Raw genomic sequence first — 16,172 nt, forward strand, 5'->3', positions numbered from 1 at the left:
TTCCAAGAAGTCATATGAAGGTCATTGTTGCAAATATTATTATTTATTTATTAATTGATTCATTCATTCACTCACACACATGCACATAATAAAATAAAGAATAAATAAGAAGCATGTGTGAGTATACAGTGTACTCAATTCATGGGTTACTGTCACTTTAACTGTAGCACATGTTTACAATTGCACTATCGCACTTTACTACTCATTTCTGCTGCAGATAATCATGTTCCCGGCAAGGCACAGCACTATTTACCCATACCACTGTAATTTATACATTGCACTATTTCTTGATTAATATATATGGTTGTATATATACTCTTTATATTCTTAATGTTATATCTGGCATTCTTAGCGAGGAGCAAAGTAAGCTTTTCATTGTATATAAGGAAACCTGTTTCCTCTGTACATATGACAATAAACACTTTGAACTTTGAACTTTGAATGGGTTAGCTATGAGATTGCCAATGAGAAAGTCCATCCATCCATCCATCCATTTTCTAAGCCGTTTCTCTGTCAGGGTCGCGGGGCCAATGAGAAAGTATATGCACTTATTGTTGCCTGGGAAATCCAAACTTTTATCCATTTACTGTAGTCTAAGTGAACCCCATTTACATGATTAAAGAGTCCAATTTAAAACTAAGGTTTAGTATGTTATTTATCATGTTATGCAATCTACCCTATGCCTCAGCCTGGATTGACAGTATTCACTACTTTGTTTTGTTGTCATGTCATAAACATTTGATGCAAATACATTAAGCAACCTTTGGGAATCCCTGTGTTGTCAACCAGTCCTGACTGGTTTGAGCTAATAAATACAACGCACCTCAGATATAAATACATTTTAAATATTAGATATACATATTAAGACCACGTGGTGCTAAGAGCTCTCTTTTACACCTATACAAACATATACAGTCTTGATATCCAACTGATCAGGTAATATACAATGTGACATAAGTCTTTAAGTTGAATTGTCAATCATGGGATGAGCAGCTCAGGCTGCATAACACAGTCTAAAACAATAGTGCTGTGTGGTCTCTTCATGCCATGGAGCATTTCATCTCCAAGCTGCACCCTCAATGGGTTTCATATTCAAAGGCTGAATAGGGAGTGGAAGAATGCCACTCGTAACGTTCTCCACACACACTTTGTATGAGGACAAAAGATAAAAGCTTAAATACTCAGCAGAGTTAAGTGCGACTGCAGCATATTCTCGTCTCAAGGTGGAAGTTAAACAGTACGCTTTCAAACTTGTATGTTTGCAAACTCATTAGATTAATGTTCAGTTTCAGAAAGAGAAAAGAGCTTTTGCTGAAGTCCTAAAATAATAGGTCAAGCAACCACATAAACATGCAGGTGAATACACACTTTGAATGCACATAATGTTGAGGCCACTCGGTTCCACATAAGTGCATAACCATTAGATTTAACATCCATGGTTAACTATTATGTCAGCGTTTTACAAAGGATATCTACTTCTTTTGTGCAATAATGATGACTGCATGTTATTTATTATGGTTAATTATTATTGTGTATAAGCACTTGAACTGTAAAAAAAGAATCCATGAGAATGATGGGTTCAAGCATCAAGGGTTGGGTCCTATGAACTGTAGTTATAGATTGTAAAATATTTTTTAAGTATAACTAGAAACCATTTTGAGACACACTGTGTGTCCAAAGGTTTGTGGACACCTGCTCATTCAACACTTCCTCTGAAATAAAAGGGCATCAAAGGGGCCAATTCTCATTTCTTTTTCTCATTTTCTTTTTAATAAGCAAATCTGATATAGTTTCTAAACATTTACTTCTTTATTTTTAAAAGTTTTAAATGAACTATTCAGTCCATCCTGCCTTCTGCTCAATGACCAGTGGGATGGCCTCCAGCACCCCCGTGACCCAGAAAGATAAGCAGCTTAGATAATGAGTGTGTGTGTGTGTGTGTGTGTGTGTGTGTGTGTGTGTGTGTTAAGTTGCATAAACAGCCTGTTCTGAATTAATTGCTGTTTTTTTTGCATTACTTTATGCATATTGTTTCTCTAAAAAGGAAAACAAGTATCTCCAAATTGTAATTTCAGAGGAGAAGGCAAGTTCTTAAAGCAGCACTATGTAGGATTTAGGGATTTGGCGGCCTCTCTGGTGGGAATATGTAATTGCGCAAAACATGCAAAAACGTCAGTATTGTTTCAGGTCCCCACAAGTACATTAATCTCATGACTGCAAGTGCGTGGAAAGAGCATTGAAAGAGAACTTAGTGAAGGATGTGTATCTACTATTTTCAGTACTTCAGACATTTAAATTGTTATTTCAGGCTTTACTGGATGATTCACAGTGACACATACACACCATGTTTTAGTGTCTTATTTTTCTCCATACTCAGTATTAATTCTAATTGTTTTTTGCAAAAAATATTATATAGTGCTACTTTAATTTTTCATGTAAGTTAATGAAAGGAGAATTATATCAAGTGACTTTTGAGCATTTCTATGGTCCATTAATCAGGAATTCTTTACACAATGTAAACAGCTCTAGTGCTCAGATGATGTGGAATAATAAAAAAAAGAAAAAAGTAGAGATTCATTTGTTTTTGTTTTTTTTGACTTGCAGCAACATATCCGCCTACTCAGGCAGGAGCAGTTTAGCCAGGCGCATTCACACTAAAGTTGTAAGGAGTGTTCTGGCTCTGACTGCTTTTTTAATTAGGCACAATGTAAGTAAGCCAGTCAGAACAGAGCTCATTTATATGTACCAGTCTTAAAAGTACAGTAACAAAAACAACATATTTAACAGATGTGACGATAATCATGGAAAAATTAATTATGTCTATTATTGGGTAAGTAAAGCCTCACAAATTTCATAAGATGAGTTGGGGGGGGGGGGGGGGGGGCGGTATTGTAGGATATGAGTGCTTTAATAAGGAGTTTGTCTCTCCACCTTTGCTACAGTAACAGCCTCTAGTTTTCTAGAAAGGCTGTACACTAGATATTGGAACATTGCTGTAAGGATTTGATTGCAATTTAGCCACAGGAACATTACTGACGTGAGGTACTCATGATGGATGATTAAGTCTAGATCACAAAAGCCACTTCAACTCTAGGTAACATAATACCCCTCCAGCTGATGCCTGGGATTTGGAAGGGTGACATCAGGCTCAAGTGTTTTTCAAAGAGATTATACAATTTTGTACACCTAAAAGTAGTTGAATTCAGCAAATAGAACAGGTCTCTATACACACACACATTATATATATATATATATATATATATATATATATTCATTCAGATATTAGACCTCTGACTTTAAATGACTACATTAATACAAAAGGGATGGAAAGGCTGGATGGCAGTTTTACAAAAGGCATTATTTTGGTCATTTATTTTAAACAGGGGGTGGCATCCTCTTGCATGGAGCCCTGGGTGTAAGACACAGACAGAGATGTTAATGGAGGAGCAGGGTTAATGTGCCCAGCAGGAGAGTGCTGATGAGGAAACAAATGCAGATGGCAGTTTGTTAAACTGACCCTCTGAGGCCACAGAGTTACGGCCTTTCGCTGGTGTGAATTTAAAAGTCCAGTCAGCACTTCCAATTATCAGAAATCAAACTCAGGAGATGGCTCAGAGGAGGATCAGAGAGAGATGAGGAGAGAGAGGGCCAGCACACAGTTGTGGGTAATTAAAAGCAGTTTTGTCAGCCTAAACTCTCGCTGTTCTTTCTTCTTTCCTATCGACAAGCTGCTTAGCTGAGAAGAAGCTACGTTTGACTCCAGATGGATGAGTAGGAGGTATTTAACTTTTTGCAGGCAGAAGAAATCACTGTTACTAGAAATAGCATAACTCTAAACTCATATCACTCTATACTTTTCTCCTTAACACTACTATTATTCATATAATACCTTATTTTTCACTACTACTACATATAATTTAGTAACTATTGTGAAACTAACTTGAGTTATGTTGCAGATGTGTGAATCTCTGATAAAGACTTGCATCAAATATTGATGCAATAAATGTCAGAGAACACTTCATTTATTTCATTTCTAGTCAAAACAGTCATTAAAAACATTCATTTTTCTGCATTAGGGAAAGGTAAAAAAAAAAAAAAAAAAAAAACAGTTTTTCAAAGAAATCTGCAGGGATATTTTTCCACAGCTTCAAAGTTCAGTCTTAGAAGTTGGTTGCTTTTTCTGTCTCTCACAATAAAATGAATCCCACACACATTCAGTGATGTGAGGGGTGGTCAGTGCATTGTTCTGAGAACAGCAGTGCTACGAAGTGACAGAAAACCTGAAGCTTGAGGATGAGAGGTGAGATGGTTTAATAGTAAACCAAGCAACCAAAGCCAAAATGGACAGAACACAAAAGAGCAGTCAGAGTTCAGGCCAAATGTCAAAACAGGAGTCAAAACAACCAGCGGAAGTACCAAAAAGGGAAAGGCAAATGACGTCAAAACACGAAGCAAAAGATCACAAACACGGTCAAACAAGTAATCACAGAGAAAGTCCGCGCACTAGTTTCAGGAGAAACAATACCTCGCATTGACTGTTTGTAAAGACCGGGCTTTTGTGCTCTGAGCTACAACGAGACACAGGTTATAACAGTTACAATTCTGGAGACTGTCAGCGCTGATAGGAGCGCAAGCTGGAGTCCAGTCACATGATATCCCAGTGCATTCTGGGAGTTGGAGTCCGATCGAGGAGGCCAAAGCGTGACAACCAGCAGTTTCTTAAAATCTTAAAATTTTATTGTTTTTGAAAGGATGGACAGTAACACCTGTGGATTTTTTCAGATTTGAAGCAAGAGTGGAGCTTGATTTTCTCCTTTTGTTCAGACATGAAAGCTTTAAGTGCTGTTTATTAGATGGGGACAGTTTTGGTGGTCTACCACGCCTTGCAGAGTGAGAAGTCTCATTTTCTCTGTAGCTTTTAATATTTGAATAAGTAGACACACGTAAATGTGTTAGATTGTGTCGTCATGAGAACATCCCATCCATCCATCCATCCATTTTCTAAGCCGCTTCTCCGTCAGGGTCGCGGGGGGGTGCTGGAGCCTATCCCAGCAGTCTTTGGGCGGAAGGCAGGACACACCCTGGACAGGTCGTCATGAGAACAGTTTGTTCAAAATGGGCTGTTTTTGCAGCTTGTTTTTCATATATGGACTGTATGAACTGGGAAGTGACTGGAACATTTTGAAACTTGCACCATGTTTACATATTGCTTTAAGCTCTTTTAACTAAGAAACTCTTTTATTTATGACCTTTTTATACCTTTACATTTTTGCTTGACACTGGCAAACACCACAAAACATCACACAGGTAATCATTAAAAAAAACTCGCACATTTATCCCCTTAGCTCAAATGTAGTCAATCAGACAAGATATACTTGGTGTCTGAAATTGTCTTTTAGACAACATCAGACACAAACATGTCTTGGTAGATATTTTGGCTATTTTTTAGGCTAAGGGGAAATTGTGTACATTTTTTAGTTTACAATTACTTTACTTAACATTCCAGGCTTATTACATACTGAGGCTTATTATACAGTAACTACAGACACTTTAAAGCAAACTGGTTGAGCTATTCTAGGCTATACACTGTTAAAATCAAAGTGCTGCGCAGGTACATTTTTCATTCATTAACGTACAAACAATGTAAATGTAACAATGGTTTTATGGTCCAGTTGTGCACCTAAAATAAGTTTTTTTCCTGATTAAAAATACATATTGCACCTTTTCATAACCTGATGTTTTAATACAGAACAATAAAATAAAATGCCTGGAGAAGAGATGCGTGGAGTCAATACAACTTTTCAAAGGATTATGGTACATTTATGTTCCCTGATTAAAGGTACTGAGATGTACCCTTGAGGGTACCATGACAATGACAGGAGGGGTACTGCCACAGTGATAGTTTAGTACCTTTATTTCTGAGAGTAAGTGTGTAATAAAGCTTTGTATCTCCAACACTGTACATCCAGTTCTGACACCTCTAAAACAACTATTGTTTTGTATTGCTGCATGATGTATGGTGTCTGCCACCATAGAGATAACGGATCATGCTTGACATTGGCTTCCACATCCACGCAATCAATAAAGAGGCTTGCACACAGTGCTTGACATGCTGTCAGATTTATGGCAGTGTTTTACACCCTGCACTACACAAGCTATTATTTACTCTTATGGCTTGTTTACAGTACATTATTTACACATTGTTTAATGATAAGCGTGTATCATAGCATTATAAATCCAATCTAAAAGTGGACATTTTTTCAAAAGACTTATTTGAGATAGACATTTGGTGAAGGTGAGGTCTGGATTCTGGGGTGGTCAGTCCTTTTCCCTGAGAACACCAGCAGATTTGCTTCAGTTTTGTTTCATTTGCAAATTTTCTTCTTTTTTTCTGTTTCATTTTCATTCTCTATAAGGGCTTCTTGACAGCTACATGTAAAACCTAATGTCAACCCCGGTCCTGGTCTTTAGTACTTAAGTAGTGCACTATTTAGAATCAGACATCAGTAAAGTAAATTAGTTTAGGCACAACTGAAGTCAAAATACGAACCTTGAAACTTCAACCTAAGTTAAATGGAAATGCTTACTAGTACTTTACAATGTTTTGTCAGTAAGAAATCGCTTTCATTCTACATAGGTGTGCCTAGCATAGAATATGCTCTCTGGTCGTTATGCTCTTAAAAATAAATTTTCCTAAATGGTTCTGTGCTTAGATTTACAGTTCAAGGAAAACCTTAGTTGATATTGCACCTTTACAATATGTGAATGTTGTGAATGTTCTTCAAATTTTCAAAAATATTCTGAATATATATATACATAAATATATATTACTTTACAGGAGAAGGAAGAAACCTGCTTTACTTTTAATGTAAGTCAATGGGACCAGACTTTTTCCTAAGTCATTCTGGAACATTTCTTTTGGTCCAGTGTAAAGGTCAACAAACACTTTCAATATATATATATATATATATATATATATATATATATATATATATATATATATATATAGCATAATAAGAGCATATTTATAAGAATACATGGTTCTAAAAAAGCAAAAAGAACGGAGCTTAATCTTGAATGCATGGTCTGAAAGTATGGTTCAGGGTTGAGATGGACAAGAGTCGACAACCCTCTGACCACACTACTGTGGAGCTCCTCACGGTCAAATTACTGCCAAGTGTAGGAGAGTTTGATAGTTTCATCCCAGGTGAATAATTGATGCTGAGTGAGGTAAATGATGCTCAGAGAGCAGAGGCATGTTTAGGGCTATAATAACAATGCAATTACATATAGCTGATGACCTATTCAGCTACTCTCTCATCCCTGGTGTGTTAAAGGGTGTCCTACATTTTTCTTGCATTTATTTATTTTTTCCCCTGAGATTCACTTTTAATGTTGATTTGGGTTTATGTACCAAAAACGAAATTTTATATGATCATTTTTCAACCTGTCTTTTTATTTGAATGAAAATATGCTGCTTTGTGACTGTACTGCAAAACATGTAAATGTGAATGATGTCTGTTCTGATTGGCTGCCCTGGATTGCACCTCAAACAAAAAATGGTCTATGGTGAAACACTCCTTATAACTTAATTGTAAATGGTCGGAACTAAATGCCTCCTGACTGAATAAGTGGATGTATGGGAATACATCAGTTTTTATGACATCACAAATATAATTAATCCAGAAACGGCTGTTTTTGCAGATTAATTTCTGCAAACGAGGTGTATACATAGGAAAGTGAATGGTTTGTTTTTGGAATTTTTTTTTGACAATTTTTACATACAGCATAAAAGCATTTTTCCAAAAAGTAAAGAAAACATTGTTTTCCATGAAATGTGGCCTTAAATGCTATGGACTGGTACCCATTTCAAAGTGTTGCGTAGTGTCTGAAAGCAGGATTAGAGATTGGATTAATCATCTTGCAGTGCATATTGTAGTGCATACTGAAACTGTGTTTGGCGAAGTCTTATGATTGAGATGTAAGCAAGATGCAAATCAGAATCATTTTGACCACTTGCCTATAAAGAATGGACACATACATAATGACCACATGAATATTTAATACATGTTTGTTTGTAACATTCATTATAGGAACAGCATGTACTGAGTTCAGTACAAACAATTCTCTTCCTAATTTATTATTTAATTTAATTTATCCTAAATAATTTTATCAGCGTTTGCTCATCATAGATGTTTTTAAGCTGATTCCACTATGCATTCTGAGATGCCCAGTACTTACAGTATAAAATGTACTGAAGTGTGGTTCACCTCCTTCACTTTGCTTCAACAGTAATATTTCAAAAAAATCAGGCCAGCTGTTACTCAGAGGAATTTGTCACAGAGGAAATCAGTTCACAATTCAAGAAAGCACTTCAAAAGAACTGTTCTGAAATGATGGGAAGAACCACAGACTCAGTACAATAAAAATACAGAAACCTTCCTAATTATCTGAATGAAAGTAATTTGTAAATGTAGGCCTACATGTTGTGAACTGTACGAAGCTTAAGTGCAGAAGCTCAGTTGAATTCAATTGAAAGTAGACTGTACCTCCTATAGAACTAGGTCATGATGTGCCTTTAATGCATTCATTTCCTTGCACAGACTCAGCCATGACAAATGTCACATGGGCATTCATTAAAATGTAGAAAATACAGAGTATTTTGATGTCAAATGTGCCATTCTGGAGAAACTGCACAAGTCTTTATTGTTCACAGTGGTGGTGATAACCAGACATCTGAAATTGTCTCTAAGAGCTACCTCACAGAAAACTAAAACATAAGGCAATTGCAAATGCACTGCCTGATGTCTGAGCCATTGTGAATAGTTTTGACACGAGAATTTGCCTTAAAATATGTTTTTTAAGACATCAATGGCAATAATGTACATGTGAGACCTTATAATTTAAAATAATATCCAAAGAAAACTTTTTTGGACAGATTTACTATTGTTTTGCCATTGTGAAAGATTCAAGCTCATAAAGACATGTGTCAGTTCAACGATCATTTTGGATAAATAAAATAAAAGGGTTGTATTTTCATTACCGACATCATGACCCCTGATTCATATCACCAACATTGTAAAGAAATTGGGAAAGTAAGTCTACATTGAATGACTTTGTTTACATCTCAGTGGCTGGGACAGGATAAATGCACATTCTAGCACACATGCACTTATAAAAGTAATGCATTCTATTTAATTCATGTGATTCAAATGTCCACATCATGTCCAAAAGAATAAAATATATTGCTGCCTGTGTTCATGTAGTAGGTTTTACTAACGTGTTAAATCAGTTCATTCATTCATGAAAAAAAAGTGAAACCATAAAAATGCTTGATGCAAAACTTTTCAGTACAACAATTTGGATGAAAAGTAGAATGTTTATATAAATTTCAGTGTTTTCTTAATATTTGGTTTGCCTCTTTAATGACAGTGTGCACTCAAGCTAGCATGGACTTAACAAGTATGCGCAAAGGCTTCTGTTGAGTCGATCAAGTCTGCCCAGGAGTCATCTGAACACCTGCTTCAGTGAAAAGGAGAAGAGCCAAAAAAACTAAATCTGACTTTTTCATACAAAAAGCTTTAACAGTGCCAAAAATGTACCTAAATTTGAATAGCGACCTAAAAATAGTGCAGAATGTTGAATATTTCCTATGATTTATTTCCAGATTTAAATCCTAGATTTCCAATGTGGTCACAGGCTTTTGGATTATATGTTCTGAAGTAAATTCTGAACTATGACAGCTCATACAATGCTAATAGAACAGAAATACAAATCAAAAATTTTCATTTATTCTTGCGCTAATATGCTGAAAATGAGGCTCCTTTATCTTTTGCATCATGCACGGTCAAACAGCTTATAATTTGTTAGATTTGGGCTGTTTCATGTCAAAAAATAAGCTTTTTTCAACATCTTAAAGACTCAGTGAGAGCATACAAGAAAATAATCTAATTGAAATTTCTCTTCAGTATATATAATAAATAACTAATGACATCTTCACCATCAAAGTGAAAAGAAGCTCCTTCTCAACAAAATGATGAAAAACGTGTAGATCCAATGACCAATCAATGGGTAAAACTACATAGAGACATAAAAGTGCAGATTAAGGTATCAGAGAGAGGAAGAGTAATCCTGATTTAGTGCCGTATTGATCCTGAGACGGCTCCCGTCTGCTGGAACCAAAGAGGCACGTGATGGGCAGACTCCAGAGGGACGTTTACCACGTCTGTAAGAATCAAACCACATTGTCAGATGTAACAAAGGCGAGTGACATACGAACCGGGATTGTACCTGTTTTCTATAGCGCCACATTCTCATTAAAAACCACAGTCGTGCAGCTGAGGCCCCCTCGAAGCCACAATACAGCTTCGGAGCACAAGGGCAAACGCCCATGACCCGCCGCTGGCCTTCCAGCCATAATAAAACAAGATGGTTTTCTGCAACAGGTTTGAATGTAAATGGAGGCTTGAATGGACACACGCGTCTCTCTGGGCAGCCTGCTGTTTGGGTTTTGTCTGTCTGTGGCTTTCTTTACTTTAAGGTTCTGGGACAGAGTGCCCCCCTCTGCCTTTGTCTGCTTTGATTCCTTTGATGTATTATGCTGATACACCATTAGAGTATAGTATATGCTGTATAACAGATAATATTACATACAACTGCTTTGTAAATAGGGCTAGACTCCAAATCATTTTCATTCCCAACAAACTGGAAATGAGAGTTTCCTTAGGTTGAGAGTAACAATACACCAGCAAAACTGTTTAATTTTTGTTCAGAATGGTGCACATTTGAACATTCATTGGCAAGTGTATATTTGTGCAGCATAATTTTAGGGCAATAGTTCACCCCATTAGAACCAACAGTCTGAAAATGCTTGACTATGATACTCCTATAATACAACCTCTGACTGCTTCATGCCTATTGTTTTACCACCTCAACATTTCTGGTTTCACAGACAGTAGAGAAAAGGATAAAGATGAAGGGAAACCAAAGGGAGGCCAAATTAGCAAATAATTATTATTATTTCCCAGTACTATTCCAAGTCTGGTTTGCTTTTCGTCTCAAGGGAGGAGTGGTTATCAACCCATTTTCTGGAGACCTACTTTCCTGCAGAGGTTGGTTCCAACCTGCATCTAACATGATGCTCACCCTTTACCTAATGTAAATTACTGTATTTTGTAATGTAAAATTGCTGTATTTTATCCAGTCAATCAAGGATATCTGAAGAATTTTATCAGCTGGAGGAAGAGTGGAATATTGTGGTAGGAGCCAGCTCTGCAGGATAGCAGATCTCCAGGACCAGGACTGGTGACATTCCAAAGTTCCGTAGTAAAACCCCTGCGAAAATATATCCATGAGTACAGTACAGGCAAAGTTTCCAATCATAATGTCTTACAAAGTTTTTCCCCTAAAGATATTTAGCTATTTGAGAGTGAACCTGACTGAATGTTCCTTCTGTAGCCTTTCCATATAATGCTGCCCTCTAGTGGTAGGACACAGAGTGCCACATTACCAGTACTGGTAATTATCATGAAGCTATGACAGCTAACTTGAGCACACAGCAGAAATTAGCATGTGACATATCATCAGACGCTATGTCAGTGTTATGAAGCAGAGCTGAAGTAATGTGTTACCCAATATAATCTGCCTGCTATTATCATGCTTGGTGATACTGCATGTACATTTACCAAGTGCTAAGAAATGTAAAAAAAAATGATAATGTTCAAAATAAACTCATGACCTTTTGCACAGAAACTGCCTGGGTAATAGTGGCTAAATGCTGGCTGAGTTCTGTCCAATTCATTTTTATACCATATTTAACGGAAATATATTACATATATGAGACATAAAAATGTTGTGTTAAAACACATTGATATATTATGACTGTCCAAAAAAAGTGCTTCTCCAAAATGCTAACTTTACAAGAGAAGGCAAAAACATTCTTAGGTTTCAATATAAGTTAATAAGTTTTTTTGTGTGTTTGGACAGCAAGGATATGAGAAATATTAAATGTGGTAGTAGCAGCAAAAAATGTAAAAATGTAAAAAAATTAAAAGCATACTTGAATGCTATACAGGCTATATAGGATTTCTCATTCTCTCTCTCTCTCTCTCTCTCTCTCTCTCTCTCTCTCTCTCTCTCTCTCTGTCTCTTTCTCACTCTCTAGGGATTTTCTATCACGTTCCTGGATTGTCCAGTGTCTGAAGGTCAGGGGTCAGACCCTAAAAGGTGGATTAGTTTGTTGACACAATAAGACCTGGCACTTTATTGTATGTTCCATCGGCCTATGTTCCCGCCTATCTCCTGTCTGTTTCTCCATCTCACAGGTCCCATGGGAGGCCCTCAGATGGAGGCTTCTAAAAGACCCTCTCTAGCAAAGATGCTGTTTACTATCATTTAACCCCAGAAGACTGCAGGAAGCATGGTGTTGCCTTGGCTATTATTGGTGGTATTATTTCAGAAAGAAAGTGAAATGTTTTGACAATGCATGTTTCACATTCTGGCAGTATGTTGCTGGCTCAGGACACATCTGTAGTGATTATGCTCCTGGAGAGCTGCTTGAAAAGCATTTAACCCATGCTGCACACTAGCATCTGTTCAGCAAATGAGAAGCCTTGCAGCGCTGCAACTTCTTTTTCCTCATTCAAACAATCTTTTCTGCAAATACTGAAGACATATGTTCTGCACACCAAAAGCTGAAATAGTCAGCTTGGTTTGAGGGAGAGTAGTTTGTTAGGTTTTGATATGGATCAGACCGGTCGCAATGGTCACTGGGAACACATATAGCACTACTGTTGTAACAAAGCCTTATATCTTCAAATGGCAACTTTACAAGAGATACAGCCCTGGTTTACTGACTGTAACTGAGATTCGAACAGTGGCTAGAGACTAGATGAAGCCGAAGTTAGCTTCATTTCCCATTACACCTTCAATTATGTAGTGGTTATGTTCACACACCTGTACAGATACTTCAGTGCTTTGGGTCACTAAAGGTAAGATATAAATAGACCACAAACATGTTTCATGCCCACCGTGGCAATATGCTTTAGCCTAGGATGATTAGGTTTAGGTTTTTAAGATTGCTGTGTTGTTTTTCCTCATCTTCGCACATCAGTTGTTTGATTTAACTTTCATGTCATCTTCAATTGGGTCTGCCACTGTGGCAGTAACCTGTGTTTTTGGCTTTGAAAGTTATCAGGTTGATAATCATACATCCCAGCTGTCTGATTTTAACTTAGTTTTGTATCTTCTCTGTGTAGACATGTCTGTTGTGAGTGGAAGGTGCTGAAGTGTTGGTTGTTTGTGTGCATCCAGCTTTTGATTGGTTGCTGCTGTTTTGTGTCAGGGCAGAAGTGGAATATGTACGGCAATGACTGCACTGATTCTATCAATGTCCTTCTCAAGTTCTTGTAATGGAAGTCAAACATATAAACAAGTTTGGATGCTCTAGACAAGTACATTTTTGTGAATTTTGCATGCAGTTATGTACACTTAGTTTGATTGTTTTGTACCTCCAACCCTCAATAAAAAGATATCCTGTGTAAAAAAATTCATGAAAAATGATTTTTAAGAAATATATAAGTACATAAGTGACTACAGTATGGTATATACAATAAGTACATGAGCATGTAATTTTATGCTTCTTCTTGAGCAAAAAATCATACTTCAACTTTTCCTTGAGTAGTTTTTTCAGGGATTACTGATATGCTTCCTTAAGTAAGGGATTTGAGTAGTACTACCTCTGCCTCTTACTCAAGATGCATCAAGTGACCAGGTGTAAACAACGTCTGGTTCCTGTGACAAAGGCTGAACTATTCTGACTCGAGAAGTTTCTCAAAAATAGAGCATTTCTTATCAAACCACTCTGAATGACTATTTACATCTAAAGGATTAAATTTCACATATTTAAATTGGTGGATTTCCCCTTTTATGAAAAATAAACAATTATTAAAAAGCAGAACAAAACAAAGTTTCAATATGGCAATGATAAACATGACAGCCTCAGCAGCAGAAGCAAGCATGGTAAAGTACTGAATGTGACAAGTGCAAGTGCTGCTGATATAAATTGCATTGCAAGTACTTTGCAAGTAAAAAGTCTTGTAAAATGATCTGTACCTTAAGAGCATTTGGAGTTTTAATTAACATTAAAATTCAATTTTGTTAATCATTTTGTTAATAATTTATTAATTAAAATGTTATAGCTTCAATTAATAGCTGAGGGCCACATTCTGAATGCTAGGGTTCAGTAATAATATTAAATGAGTCATTATTATTATAATTACTATTTTATCCTCAGTTCTTCTTGGAAGAATCTGATTTAATTCATACACATATTTTGAAATGATATAATTCCAGTCATTTTACAACTTAAGCAGTTTTTTGAGAATGATACTTCTAAGAATGAGATTTACTGCAAAAGCACCTACAAATGTTGCCCTGAGTGAGGAGCACAGCTTGCATTATAGAACCTATACAAGCCATTATCAGATTGTCACATTGCATCCTAATGACGATGATGCAGGATCTCTGACACATCAGCTGGCCTAACAGCCTCATCTCTCCATCTCTCTTTCACACATATACACACCCTCTCCTTCTCTGAAACTGTTCTCCTCCCTCTTTTGGAGCAGGTGATGAATGCCTATGCAAGCCGATCAATCGACAGATCAATCAGGGGTCAGCTGGCCCTCCTCTGATCAATACCACTCTTGTTCCTACAGCAGGAGAAATGGCATGACGACTTTAGCACTTAATTATGTTGTTAATTGCTGTGTTAAGCTTTCTGCAGGAGGTCCCCCAGGTTGGTAATTGAGGGTGGCTGGGCCCGCAGATTCCCAGCACGATGCATTAATTCACAAATTCAATAAGTGGAGCCGAGTGTTAATGACTGTCTGTGGAGAGCCTGCTCTCCAATGCCTGGCCTTACAGCTAACCTGCACCAGGGGAGAACATCAATATCAACGGCGAACTGCAGTCCAATGCTTACGTGAGTGAAACAAAGTATTTTTAAAGATTTCAAACCCTTGAAAAATGTTAATGTGCTTGCACAAGGACATCTGTTAGTTATCATGCTCTGTCGTTATAACCCTCGATTCCACCAAAAACCATAAAAGTCACAAAGACCCACAAAACCTTCCATCGGGTATAGGAGGCCTTTAACAACGCACATACTCACATTCATAATGAAATATGTGCATGTATATGCATATATTTTAAATATTTTATAAATGTACATATTGCTGTTGTTGGAAGAAAACCTTGTGTCTCCATTTTTGATGGTTTTGACATGATTTGAAAAACATGTTACCCTTTACATTGTCTGCAAATCTCATGATGAATGAACTAAAAGAAATGGCTCAAAATGACTTGGAAAAAAGTCAGGTTCCATTGATGTACATTTAGAGATACAATTTTCTTCTGACAGCGATGTATTTTATACTTACTGATGTCCACAATATATGTGAATGTTTAGCCTACAATTTAAAACCTTATAATGTTAAAAATTTTAATTAAAATTGTGCCTAATTTTTCCAAGTAGGTTGTTGACCATTTCTATTGGTCCATTTGTTATGAAATGTACTCTCATAACAATACCAGCTATCTCCAAAATGGTAACTTAATAGGAGAAAAAGAAAACATCAATTTAACAAGATTTTATTCTGAGGCACTTTGGACCATTTCTACTGGTCCATTTGTTGTGCATCTGACATTTTTAGTGAGTAATTAAATAAAAACGAACATATGATAATGACAATGTATTTCCCTGTAATCAGAATATATGTGTATATATTTATGTCAAAATATGTGATGTGTTAGCACCAAAATTCCAATTTCCCTCAATCTGAACACCATTTCCTCTTTGTGAAACACTGGAATTGCTGTATGTAAGAGACTGACTTGTAGCCTCAGAGAATCTTAAAAGGGAGACTATAGTGTTTGAAGTGATCGTTGATAATACATAAGCTACTGCAGTTAAAACAACAAGAGCTCAAGGGCTTGACTGTAATTACAAGCTTCATAATGAGCCTAATGTTTTTTACTTCATTTGCTCAATCTGATATATTGTGCAAAGCATCAGGTAAAAATAATTGACGGGTTGGACCAGATGGCATCTTGGGTCAGTTCACCACAGACACAGTAAACAATGTTTATAATCACCAACATTTAAACAAGCT

The sequence above is a fragment of the Pygocentrus nattereri genome, chromosome 25 (genome assembly GCF_015220715.1).
Source record: "Pygocentrus nattereri isolate fPygNat1 chromosome 25, fPygNat1.pri, whole genome shotgun sequence".
NCBI lineage: Eukaryota > Metazoa > Chordata > Actinopteri > Characiformes > Serrasalmidae > Pygocentrus > Pygocentrus nattereri.